At 43.5% G+C, this 11876-nt stretch overlaps 1 protein-coding gene across 1 annotated transcript in view; it reads left to right on the forward strand.

The window, feature by feature from the left end:
• The window catches only part of LOC107270231 (homeobox protein abdominal-B), a 67565-nt gene that overhangs the window by 10104 nt on the left and 45585 nt on the right, over positions 1-11876 (forward strand). Inside the window, exon 2 of the mRNA XM_015745062.2 lies at positions 5769-5837. The gene's annotated coding sequence lies outside the window, so the exon portion shown is untranslated. The remainder of the gene's footprint in view (positions 1-5768; positions 5838-11876) is intronic.

Genomic DNA, 11876 nt, shown 5'->3' on the forward strand with positions numbered 1-11876 from the left:
CACCCCACCGACGTACTCCTCCCACCGGAACTCTGCTCTTTCGTCTCTTTCTATACCACCTCTCCATAACCCCCTCTTCGTCCTTCCTTCGTCTTCTCTTCTCACCGCATCCAGAACCTCGTCTTCATTCCTTCGCAACAGATCTCCAGGCTCGAGGAGCTCCCTATGCGGCGTTGGGGAACGGCGGGCTTAGGTAGGACGAAGTCTCCGTGTATAAAGGGATGCTGGAAGCGAAGTGCTGGGTGGTGGTTAAGGTTACCCCAGAAGCATTATATATGAGAGTAAGGAACGCTTAAACCCTATATCGTCTTCGTAGGGGGTTACAGAAGGCAGGGGTGGTTTTCGAATCTCGAACGAAAAAATAATTGTATTCACGTGTTCCCTACGCGTACGTACGTCACTGGTTACTTGACATTTCGTGCTTAGGGTGGTAGCCCTGCCAGTCACTGGGCATATATAATGTCTGACGTTTCCGGTTCCGTTGGGGAGACAGTTCTTTTTTTTCTTCTTCGAATACAAGGATAACGAGTCCCTGAAAATCACTAAGGACACGTAGGTTGACGCGTCTTATGGTACCGGCCTATGTACGTACGTTGGAATGTGCCAAGCCGGAGGACGTAACTCAAATCTCCTCGTTCTCTCTTAAAGCTCGACGGTAAATACTCAGATTATCTGCATCCTTAGTCTTTCTTGCTGTCCCGAACGGCGTCCTTCGAGTGGCACTTCTCAGATGGGAATGTACACGACGGGAGCCCTTAGAGCACTTATCACGATATACATAGATATAAGATACGAGGGGTATGTATGCTAATATCTCTATGAGAGATAGGATACGTTCAGGAGCGTATACTCCGGAGCGAGGACCACGTGAATATTACATAGAGATGAAATTTTATGGGGATGCATTTTTTTCTTGCACCCTGGATGGAAACTACTGCTTATTCGGTCTTTGCATTTATTCGGATCGAAAGCAGGATAACGGGGCTTTGACGGGATGATGCATCAGGAGACATTTTGAATATAGGGTGTCGGAATATAAATTTTTTTTATTACAATAACGTTTGTGGATTTGCTGATTCACGAGCGACGATGAATCTGAGAGTCGATGATTTTAGGTGATTTAAAATTTTGACGCGATAATCCGCGATAATTTTAATCGGCAAGTCTCAATGAAACTAGGTGGGAGAATGGATAATACAAAAGTATTTTATGTGTACGACTGTTTCGCGGTTACGTTTACAGGCTGCCCTGATGATTTATAACGGCGGTAATGACCGTTATACCGTTAATGAATATTAATTAATCATGTAATTACATAATACGATAAATAACGAAAATTAATCGGTATTTCGTAAGCTGCTGTCGTAGGTCGTGGTTTCCTTTGGTTTAATTTATCATGTCCAATAATATCCTGACTATTATGTAACGGCACGTGCTGTACATACTATTTGGTTACGTAATTCGCAATAATTATCTTGCTAACGAGCCACGCATTCAGCAGGCCTCATACCGACGGGTATTATCGACCTTTTCCACAGACCTCAGGGCTCCAACGTTAACTGGACGGAAAATGGATCTGGTAACGATGTTACTGTTTTCAAGCGAGCTAATTCTTCGCTTCTCCTGTGAATCTTTATTACGCTTTATTTTACACTGACTCGTTATCCAGTTACAGTTCCATGTGCGATTTCACGTGTTCCGTAAGTCCTGTAATCAGTGAAGAAAATGGGTCCAGGGATAAGGTCTTAGAAAGGATGTTAATGTGTAGTTCCTTTTTTTTTTTTTTTTTTTTTTTTTTTTTTTTTTTTTTTTTTTTTTTTTTTTTTTTTTTTTTTTTTTAAGAAGAATTTGTAATATTTTTAACCTATGAATATTATATACGTTATATCTTATTTTATACGTGCATAGTTCATACATAGTAACCCATGCACGTTGACACAGAAGGCGCATATGGGCGCTCTGGAAAATATGACCACACACGGTGTCCTTAGATGTTTTTATACCTTTATCGTCAACCGAGCTTGCATTTTTCGAATATTCCATCAACGTACGCTGCTCGTATATTACCAACTGAGAATGCACGCGTTAAGGCTACAGGCATGCTTCGCATACTACCGATTACTTTTTCCACTCCCAGCCAAAGACTTAGGGCGAGATAGGAGGGTTGTTTTCGATCTGGGCTACCTCGTTCTCTGGAGTTTACCCGTGCTCTGCCTTTATCTCCTCTGAGCGATCGCGGAGCTCTATTATTGATTGAAAATTTGTCATTCGCTAGGTACCGTTTTGTTGCGATTTTTTTTTGTCTGGAAATTAAAATTTTCACTTTTCGTTGATTTTCTCGTAATACACTTTTTGGTATTGCGCGAGGGAGTTTCTGCATGTGTAATTACAATTTTGTTTTAAGGGAAAGGGGTTAGTTAGCGTTTTTTAAACGGTGCTAAATTGCACGAGGCGAAATTCCTTCCTGGCGAGGGTTGTAACGCGGTCGTTAGGGTTGTAGCGAATTTCGACGGCGAGGGTGTAGCGAACGAAGGGATGCCGGGCGCCACCTAGCGTCGCGGCGACGTTATGGCTTTCGATTTATGACGTCACGCGGAAGGATGATTGCTTTTCTGGATGAGGGAGAAAGGAGATGACGGACTGGTGGTTAGACTGGCTTGTGGCGGGCGTATGGCGGTTCGGAAACAACCCTTATCAAGCGACGGGGCTCCCATCAAAGTCACGGCCCTGTGATATCAGCGAATTACTCTCCGAAGCCCTGGATACTTGTCTATCTGACAACGAATTTCTCGAAATGAAAATTCACGCCTCGAGACGCGCTATGAAAGGCGCTGTATAGTCATGGAGTTTAAAAAAATTTTTAAATCAAAATTTCGGAGTCGATGCTCAAAATTCATCGGTTTGTGTTTTATGGAACTTTAGATATGGCTGCCGGGTTTCAAGCGGGCAGGATTAAAATTTTTCGAATTACGCTTCATGAGATATTACATAAGTTTTAAGGAAATTTTTCAAAAACTTTTCAAAACTCACGTTCAAATCAATTATAAAATATTTATTTAAACTTGAATGTTTTATTATTGCTTATTTGCTGTCCATTTTCTTCCGTCGGATCGCTTATCTGGTCACGAGCTCGAACAATGTTGTTGGTTTGTAGTTTACGAACAGATTCTGATTGAGAAATATATAATTTTACAAAGATACACAAGTTTTTTATCAAGTCGAAAATATTGAAATTTTTTTTTTAACATGATATACTTTACCAGGGTCGAGTTACACTAAAGATTCATCTCTTGGTTTCCGTCCGTCGGAGAACATCATGGTGTCGTAAGATGCCGTTCACCCAACAATACATTGTTATCTAATCAATATCAATTTTTTATTTTTGTTTACAAATATTATTATTAACTTGATCAACAACTTGACATATATATCGTATCGAAATTTTTGTCACTTAAAATAAATAAACATTTGCACGGATTGGTTTAATGATAAAAAGTTATAAATATCATAGTCATTCTAAATTATCATTACGTAATCATGACGTCATCAATGACGTGATGCTTCAAACGAATATTTTCACTAAATTCTTGTACACGACCTCGGTCAAGCTACTTCCACCGTAAGGCCATCTGAAGTGTCCAGTTTTTCCTGATCCCTCGGAGAAGGTCAGCCAAGTCGTAGAATCCCTGAAAATTGCACTTTTTGCCGCAAAGGGTTTCCTTCCGTCAATACTCCAATTTTTTTCTCTGCCGGGCATTAGCCGAGACTAATGGTGAACGAAGGTCGTATCGTTATGGTGCTCTGTGTCTTTTTTCTTCTTTCTTTCGGCGTTCCTTCTGTCCGAAACAGCTTTAGTCTTCGTCGCGACAGCCGAGAAGGCTGACCGATTCCTCGATTTCTTACGATTAGAAATTTCGTAATGTAAAGTTTCAACTGAATATATTAAAAGCAGAAGTAGCGCCGAAGAACGCAGCCCGTCGGGCTCTGTGAACAGTGATGGCGAAAGGCGTGCGAGTCTCAAAATGGACGTCTTCCCTGTCGAAGGTAAAACTTACAACGAATTTTTTTCGATATCTGATATACGTACGTATCAAAATAATTTGATTTCTATCCCAACTTAACGTGTTTGACGCATTAAAATCAAAACATAGCAAGTAGTTAGTAACAAAAATCCTTTTTTTCCCAAAAAATATGAATCCCAGTGTTGAATTATCGAAAAAATTTGAAGTTAACAAATTCCTCGTTATAAATTTAATTATATAGACGGAAGTATCACGTTACAATTCAACGACTAGACGCAATGAATACATTAGAAAATAATCCTTGAACGAAACCTCCGTACGTATAACAACATATATATTTCATTCGTTTCCATCTGAAATTCAAATTTCATAAATCCATCGACCGCATAGTTGGATACGAGATTTACTTAGATATTCAAAATTTCCTAACAATATTTTAACGGCAATCTTGCTTTTAATTCATATCAAATGTACCTGTCGTGTGAAGAGTATCGCCCGTAAAGAATATTTTTCCAACGAATCATAGTTCTGATTTTTCTAGCCGTACGTATTTAACGACAAGGAGGATTATTTTGATAAGAAAAATTTGGAATACAGCGTCCGTCGCTTGTCGATCATACGGCAAGTGTCGAAGAATATGCGCGTTTGTTGCACTCCACTCCACAGATATTGCACGCGCGATTCCTATATCCACGTTGCACGACTCACGGCGTCGCACGGCGTCGCATAAAAGCACATGGTTAGCGAAGCGCGTTTTACGATGTGTTGCCCATCGAGTTGGGTTATTGTGTCGCTAATAAACGCGCTTAGCCAAATATGAATATGCAGGATCATAGAGGAAGCGACGCATTGCCGGTGACTCCGGCAAGCAGGATGCATCCGCTATTTATTTGGCATTTACGATTGTGATTAAAATCGGATGGATTCGACGAAATTTTCAAGCGTCACTACACCATGTAACTGTATCCGTGACAGTTGTTTTTACCCGGTAATAGGAGTGATGCTTTATTAAGTGTGGCAGAGCCCACTACATACAGGTAATACAGTAGATTTCCAGCGATCGTTTCCTAAATTTGAAAATACAAGAAATCACAATGATGCCTTAACAAGTTGAAGAAAAATAAAGCTCAAATAATCTCTTACGGAATACGCAAAGTTTGCAAATTTCGCGTTGAGAGTTTTTCGCGAAATTTCAATATGATTCACGAGAATAATAATAAAATTTTTAATTACGGCAATACCCGTTTTACCGTTGTATTTTCGAAATCGCGTTAACCACGCCAACCAGGCCACTCAGCAGCGCCAATGGGATTCATACTTGCGCAAAGACCGAAAATACATTTTCCATATTTCAACCAACGATGCTTAACACTACGCTACGTGGATCCGCTTTCATTTGTTCGAATTGACTTTAAAGTACGCGGGTAGCCTTAAATTATTTGTGGGGTTGCTTTGTTTTCAAGTCTCAGGGACCCAACAACACTTTGGTAAAGGGGCTGATGTTTGTGCGTTAAATATAGCAGAGTATTGTCGCGCGTTAAGCAACGCTCTAACGATAAGTTAACGTTGGACTTGGTCTACCCGAGCGCTCGGTGAGCGCAATGGGAACCTCTCTTTTCTTGGTCGCGCATTTCGTGGGAGCCTCGGTTTTACTGTCTTTGACCGAGACCGACGTTAACACACGTTATTTCTGAACATCCTAACAGCAAATTTATTGACGCTATCTGCACCTCGTTCTTTTTTCAGGATTCCCCATGCGGCGACGAGGAGTCCTCGCCCCTGGCTCACCACCACCCAGCCTGCGGCCTGTCAGAGGTAAGCGAAGATATTTATCGTTTAATCGCAAAAAGCTAACGTCGCTCGTGCTAACGACTATTTGTAACGAGAATCGAACACTTTTATCCCACGGACCCGTAAAGTACCTGGGAGCTCGTTAGGCTCTGGAATTTCGTACGTCTTATTACTGATACGAATGGGATACGAGGATCTTCATACGACTGATACTCGTTAGACAAATCAAACGATAAATTGCAATACTCTAAACAGTCGGAATTACCTCAAATCGAGCAAAAAGAGGAACACGGTGATAATGGAAATGAAAATGATGATCAGTTCAAGTATCCAACTCCCGTGAGAGTCCAATCCGACGATGAATATTTTCAATAATTTTTTCTTTCCATAACGTTCCCACAGTTGCAAAAAGAAACACTTTAAAATGTTATCTCCAAAAGTATTACTGCCACGTATTTTTTTTACAACCCCCCATTCGCACCAGGTCCAGTACGGAAGAGTGGACTTATATCCGGAGCAAGCAATCGCCTATAGTCTGTAACTGCTATAAGGGGTTAGGTACTCGTTTGGCGACGCTGCTCGTTAATGGAGCATTAAGCGTCCTCGCTAACGAAGTCTAATGAGATCAATCGTCAAGATCTTACGGAATGGCGTGACTTCCTGCAATGGAGGGAAAAAAGTTTGGCGCTCGCTCGAAGTAAAATCGGCAGGAGGGCTGCGGCTGGTAATCGGCTACATTCGACGAACTTGATAAATTACCTAAATGGGATAGGTTAGCCGGCGCACGGGGGTGGCTTCGCCACTTACACGTTAGACACGTTAGTGGGCTATCCTGACGTAACGCGACGATTCTTTTATTGTCGCAATATTTCACGTTTATTAGACGCGCGTTAAAGCGTCTGTGACCGGCGGTTCGCTTAAACGTAACGCAATGATGAGTCGCTCATTGGCGCACGCACTGTCACTTTCACGTAAGCACGTGGGGGGTCACGTGATCTTACTTTTCTTTCGACTTGGGGCTAATTCGCTCAACTTCACACCTCTGCACTCGCGATACGCGTACCTGTATTACTATAGGAACACCTAGTTTTGCTTCGTGCCAATGCTGGGGTACCTTCGCTCGTGCTCATTGCATACGTTTTTAGTCAGGGTTGCTGCATCACTGCGATTGCTATGACAGCTTGAGCCTCGATGGTGTGTTTGCTGTCACTTTGTTTCTTTGTTCAATTTCTCTATTCAGGGCTACTGTGGCTGCTTACGTGGGAAATAAGGAAAACGATAAGTTCATGACAGTCTTGAGTAAGGAAGTTGGATGGATTTTTTTTTTGGATAAATTTTGTCGTTTAAGGTAAATATGGATTTTACCTGCGATAATGTTTGTTGAATGAATGTTTTTTTTTTTACTTGCTTTCACGGTACGCAGCATCCTCACCTCGCGAAATAAATTCTTCGCGGCGCGCCTTATCGAAATTTATCTTGGGAATGCATCTGGCTGTAAAGTTTCTTTACGATTTTCCGAGATACACATTTCACTTACCGTTTCACCGTTTACAATTTTATTATCCATTTAGTTGTCTCTTATGACAGTGTTTTTCTCCACTTTCCTTGTAACGTTCCTCGAGGCAATTTGCGCGGTTTTGCAAAAAAAAAAAAGAAAGCAAAAGATTAGGCAGCTTATGCTCGAAGGGAGCTTGCTAAAAGAATCGTATACAGGGTACCGCAAGTCGAACAGTAAACGGACGATTCTCGGCTGACAGATGCAGCAAGAAAAAAAAATGTTCGGTAAACCAAAAGGACCCTTTAATTATTTCAAAATGGAGAATCGCTTGTCTAACCGATAGGTTGGCGCGTGATCGTAATTCACAACGGACGATAAATTATTTAGACACGGGTAGTTTACGCTTAACGAAACTTTATCTAATTTTGAATCTATTTTCGCGCCAAAATCGACAGCCGAAATGAAAATCGCACCGCAGTGAAATCCCGACGGAGCGGCGTTCGGTCTCACGCACGGACTAAGTAATAAACCAGAAAAATATATATATATAGTTTGCTACAAATATTTTTCTATCATTAGATTCTCGCCGTGGCGAACATTATCGGACCAATTTGGTAAATACTGTCACAAGTCGTAGTAACTTATTTATGGCTGGCCATATCCCTTCCTACGTTCTCCACGTTGCTCCATTCGATTCAATTAACTGACCCAATAGCCAAACTTCTTTTATTAGCAGTAATGCGAAAAATCGACGTGACCGAAGAACTCTTGCGATATATATATATATATATATATATTTTTTAATTAAAATATTCTCTACTTGGAAAATCCGAAGTCACGTTTATTCCTCACTCATCCCCGTACGATTTTATACGCTGTGTCATTATTATGATTTCTTTTTGACATACACATCAATCTCAGCACAGTTAATTCCGCTGTATGGATAGCTGTCACAATTGAAATCTCACGTTTGATTACCTAATGGCAATCAAACGTCAATTTCCCCCAAGTAAAACGCGACGAGTGTTTAAGCGCGCGTACTGTGCATACGGTCAATTTGCTTAGAGGTTAATTAAGCGTGGCCGCTCGATTTAATCGCTCCGCTGTAGTACACGCAATACGATGCAATGGCAGTTTATCAAAGTTCGCGTGAACTAGAAACACGACTCGTAGATGATGCCACTTGAATGCTCGAAAATCGTTATCGACAATAGGCTCGTTACGAAAGAAAATTTAATTTCCGTGCCTGATCACGAAACCAAAGAAGATCCTTCGTGTTATTCCCAGCGGCAAAATTGGCTTTGTGCCGCGAATTCCACAATTTTCTTTAACTCGCACCAACAGCAGTGCCAGAGAGAGAGAATGTATCGAGGAAAGTGGCTAAAGTGTATTCATTGAGTATATAGAAATGCCGTATGAGCAGGAGAAGTGCACCAGTCGCTCAGTCAGCTTGTCCCTCGAATGGCTATCATAAAGCCATTAACTTTATTATACGGAGCCATTAACTTAAATATTACGACTCGCGTGTCGCGGTGCCTCGGTTTCTGATTTATTACCTTACGAGATCATGACATAAAGCGGCCCCATGTTTTTGTTCCGTTACGCTCCTACTACCTGTAGGATCCCATTGTCGTTGTCTTCCTTAAGCAGCGCTACCTCGCGGCTCACGGCAAAAGCGCCGTATCTCCGCGAACAATAGAGATATCAGAAACGTTCGCCCTCAACGATATTCATACTAGACCCTGATAACCAGCAGCCCCCTCTGGACTTGCACGGTAATACGACGATGACTTCATAGACCTAAACCTAAAGAATTCTATGCAGATATAACAACACTCTTGGTGGCCATTGAGTACTGTCAAGTATAGGGGGTGGATTCTGCATCACCCCCAATTTCAACATCCGTACGATCGGGCCATGGTAAAGGGTAGTGGCGGAGGACGGGTCCAGAGAAAGGATGGTTGGTTGCTGCGGTGATATATCAAAGGGGGGTTAGAATGCATGACGGTCGAAGAAGAGGGTCGCAGGACCGTGAAGGATGGTCTGACTCGTATGGCGGAGAGGGGTGTATCCCTATGGCAGGGGGTAGAGGAGGGATTTTATATGAGTCTCGGGATTCGGAATGAGGATTTACGGGCGGTCTGCGAGGCGAGGAAGAAACATTGTTTCAAATAAGACGTCTTCGGTCTAACCTTTGGAGCCTACCTACCTACCAACCGAGCAACCGGCTCGCACGGCCTGGCCATCGCTCCATGCCCATGAGAATGAAAATACCGATGGAGGACGAGGCGGGCTGGATACGCGGCTGTGTGCTGTATCCCATAAGTATGTAAATGGGAATATTATTCAAATGTGTGCGAGTGCTCGTAGGGCCTTTGGCTGCCAGTCCGTAACCGAGCGCATGCGCATCAACATCTTTATGAACTTGTTATTATACGAAGGAGCGGATAATCAAAGAGCGGTTCCTATATGCAGCAGCCGCTCGCTGTTAGTTGCCTTCTTCCTTTTCCTCCTTTCTCGTGCCTCTTTTTTTTTCTCTACCTTGAGACTTCTGCACGTAACGCCCTCGTGATGGTCTTCGCTTGCCCTGGTCGTGGGTGTTACTGTTATCAGGGTAATCGTGCACGTGGGAATTTCGGTCTCGTTTGATAACCGACGAGGGGGTTGCTGACGTTCGAAACAAATGTTTACTTGAGAATTTTCCGAAATATGAAATTTGCTTTGTAGATCCACACCTCGAGCTTCGTCTCCTAGGAGAGTTCAGGCAGGTAGTCCAAGCCGCAGGCGCCTTAATGAGGAAACTTTTCATTACGCATTACGTTTAAATTTAAAACAGTTCTCTACCCCCTTCGAGGATCGCGGAATACACCCTTCAGGATTTACGCTCGGAGCCCATCCCTCTTTTTAGCCCCTTCCCAACTCCACCGTATCCCTCCTCTCTCGCATCCTGGAAAACCAATCCACCCTCGCCCTGCTATATCTATGGCTGCTGCTGCTGCCGCCCGGTTTCATCCGCTACATTACGGAACCGGAGCGCGTACCTCGCGGCGGCCATGTTCGAATGACGTGACGGGGGTCGGGAGGAAATGCCTTCGGGCGAAAGGGTCGCATGCGAGAAGATCTTCGACGTCTCTCTATGGCCGCGCTATTGGTTTTTTCGAATCCTCGTGGGCGTCGTTTCTACACGTTCTCGCCCGGTGTGTATTTGCAATTTGCATTTTTTAAAACCCGCAGAGCGGCATTGTTTTCCCGTGTCGTTACAGGGCCGAGATGAAGGCCTCTGGCTCTACGACCGTGACGCCTAATGCGACTTTTCGATTCGAGGGGCGAAATGTTGAAAAATTGGACGTAGGGTGCCGAACTACTTTGAAATTCTAATTCTTAACGTCGTTAGGGGTATTCCAGGTCTTACTGAGACGAAACGTTCCTTCGAGACTTTCCGACGCCTCTGGGCTACCTTCGGGTTGTTTCGAGTATATCCTAGTAACATTGACGGCCTCGGAATCAAATAGAAAACTCCCGGGCATTCGTTAGCACTGAACAGACACGTAGACTACTGTTTTCGCATGTCATCCTTGGTCACTTGGGATTTCGACACTTTCTACGAAGGCTACAAGAATCTCGATCAATAAATCAATCCTTCTCACTGGAGAGTCTACGCGAGATCTCCAAACGTGTCCGAAGAATAAACCGTATGTCGTTTACCTTCTCTCCCATAAACATGAACAGTTCGTGACGCTAATAGCATAGCTACGCTAACGGGTCTATACCAATCGTACGAACCCTAACGAACGAGGTAACATAGAAAAATTTTGTAGGATCTTCGTTAACGTGCAGGTAAATGACAGCATAGCTGTTATAATTACGAGAGTTCGATTTTTACTCATACACCAACCTGAAGGTTCGAGGGTGCCGGGTACAGTGCTGCAGGAACGAAGTAAAAGCAGCACGGGGAATAGGGTTTGCCTACCTTCCTCATACGCAGACTGTGCAAGGGAGAAGTCGAAGCCCAGTTCCAGGGGGGTGGCTTTCGTTATTGATCCAGCTAGGAATGTCATAGGGTGGGGGCCGCTACGGTCGGAGGGTAGTTTTAGCCCAGCAGGGAGACTCCTCGGGATTGGTCGAGCCTGACAAACATGGCCGCCATCACGTACCGGAAACGTGACGCCTCGACGTAGTCGCGCACGGGGAGGCTTTCCTTGGCTTTTCTCTATACCGCGTTCGCGTTCCTTCGCTCGAGAAATAAGTCTTGCCAGCGGCGACCACTGGACCGAGAGAAGCAGCCAGCAGCCCTCCGGCACTCTCCTTCGCTTTTTGCGAAATTTATTACGACGATATATTCACATCCATTAGATGCCTCGCTTCTTTCGCTTCCCTTTCTCTTTCCTCTTGTCTCTTTCCTTCCCATCACTTCCTTTTTTTTTTATCCTCGTTCCCTACGACCGCCTTCGAGAGTGATTCCTCTTTTCTCTGCCCTCGTCTCTACTTTTTCTTACTTTCTTCCTGCTTCTCATACTCTCTATCTGAAGTTGCGTTCTTCTCCGCTCCTATCCCCCCCCCCCCCC

This window comes from Cephus cinctus, unplaced genomic scaffold (assembly GCF_000341935.2).
Source record: "Cephus cinctus unplaced genomic scaffold, Ccin1 Ccin1_scaffold0709, whole genome shotgun sequence".
Taxonomy (NCBI): Eukaryota; Metazoa; Arthropoda; class Insecta; order Hymenoptera; family Cephidae; genus Cephus; species Cephus cinctus.